The 2,033-nt window shown below is 46.8% G+C and overlaps 1 protein-coding gene across 1 annotated transcript in view; it reads left to right on the top strand.

Moving 5' to 3' along the window:
- LOC102773420 (T-cell ecto-ADP-ribosyltransferase 1-like) overlaps positions 1 to 2,033 on the top strand; it is a gene marked incomplete at its 5' end in the record, with an annotated part of 20,775 nt that overhangs the window by 898 nt on the left and 17,844 nt on the right. The window lies entirely within an intron of this gene.

Genomic DNA, 2,033 nt, shown 5'->3' with positions numbered 1-2,033 from the left:
CATGGAATAGAGAGCAGCTCAGGCAGTTCCTCGTCCGGCCATGCTCTTAACTTCCCTGCTGTGCAAAACCGGTCAGAAAGGTCTGCTGGGCACCAGGAAACATGAGTTTGGAAACTAATATGTCAGCGGGGATAGGAAAGGTTTGGGGAGCTGGGAGACCTGTTCTCAGGCAGAACAATACAGCCACTGCAGTAATCCTGCCAGGAGATGAGGGTGCCTGAACTGAGCAGGGGGCTTTGGGGACCAAGGGAAGTTGGGGAACTGGTGTTGTCTATGAGATATCATAGGGGAAAGAGAGGAGGGGCAGTATGGTTAGAATATAGGATGTGGGCCTTGAGATTTCCAGTGTGGGTAGTTTACAGGTTGTGAGTTGTTTGGAGGACATTTCCATAGCAGAGGTTGGTTAGATTGAAGAGCAGGTGAATAGTGTTGGAGCTGAGGAAATCAAAGAACTGAAAGAGTTTGCACCAATGGGCCACGTAGTAGACCACATGCACAGGATGATACCGAGACTGATGAAGGTTAGAGATGGTAACGCCATCAGTGAAGGCATATGAGTGAAGACATATCAGTAGTGGCTGGAAGGCTGTTACCTGTCCAGCCCTGTGAGGGGTGAGAAAGTGCCACCAAGGGTTGCCTCCACTTTACCCAACCTTTCCCACGGTGTCCTGGCTCTCAGGTTTCCTAGCATTTCCACCTATCATTCCTTCTGGCCTGAGATCTCTGACTTCATGTCATATTTCATCCAATCTAAGACACTATCAATTTAGTAAAGTAATTATCTTTCACTAGCTCAGATATCACTTCTAATTATAAGGCTTCCTTGATACTCTCAGGCAAAATTAAATACCATGCTCCGTGCCATAAGTTTAGAGTCAGACAACCTTACTGGTAATCCAAGCTCAACAAACATTAGTTCTGTGAATTTGAACAAGTCACCTGAGCAATCTGTTTCAACTACCTCATTCATAAAATGAGGATATAAATAGTAATACTTCAGTAGTGTGTCTGTGAGAATTAAAGAAGCTCTTAACTTATTTCCTGGGACATCCGTATTGCTTAACAAATACTCCTCTTTTTGCCCCCATGGAGAACCTTGTATGCATCTCAGCCATACATTCTCCATCTCTATGGTAATAATTTGTTTACAGTCTGGTGATCTCTTTAGTGCCAGAGACTTTGTCTTCCTGCTCCCACTGCACCCAGGGCCTGTCAGTAATGCCTGGCTTGAATCAGAGCTCCAGTAGTTGTTGCTGAAGGAAGTTAGGTTTTGTTGAGATGCCAGGGTCCAGCCAGAAGTAGATCTGAGCTGCAGAGGGACTGAGTATCCAGCAAGTTTCAACCAAATTAGTCGTTATGCTCTGAACGGTTGCTGGAAACAAGAGAAAAGTTTGAGGTAGAAAGGGACTGCAGAGAGTGATTACTGGGGGACTCTGAGCTTTTACCTGGAGAAATTCTGAATTGGATCGAGCCTAATAAAAACAGGACAACCACGAAAACAATCCAGCAGAGGAAAGGTGCTGCCCTCCCATCTCAGGCGCAGTGCTTGATGTTCGTTCAGGTTGAGGTAGACTGCGCTGAGAACCCAGGAGAGGAGGCCAGATCCCACCCAAAGACGGAACTCGTATTAACACTAGACTAGAGTATACATGTTGCTGCAAAAGATGTATGTTCATGAGGTCCTGATCCAGAAACATATTCCTAATTGGACAAAGACAAACATGGAGGGGCTCCCACAGTGGCCAGGCAACCGCAGGTCTCATGTGGGGAAAGCCTTCCTTACTGAGGCACATGTGGCTGGCAGCACAGGGGCCTGAGAAGTGGGGATGGGAGGGTGTGAGGGGCCCATAGCCATGAGAACTCAGTCCACTCAATGTGATCTTAAATTCAGAGACCCAAAAGGATGTGTTCTCACAGTCCACTCTCTTTCTGGTATTCCTGGGTATTTCAGGAGCCCCTGAAAGGCAAAAGGAGAGTCCAATTGCTGGCTAAGTAAAAGGAACCCCTCGGGCTCACACTGGTGGTGTTTTGAT

This window comes from Myotis davidii, unplaced genomic scaffold, assembly GCF_000327345.1.
Source record: "Myotis davidii unplaced genomic scaffold, ASM32734v1 scaffold169, whole genome shotgun sequence".
Taxonomy (NCBI): Eukaryota; Metazoa; Chordata; class Mammalia; order Chiroptera; family Vespertilionidae; genus Myotis; species Myotis davidii.
Note: the sequence above shows the minus strand (reverse complement) of the source record. Positions and strands in the feature narration are given on the sequence as shown.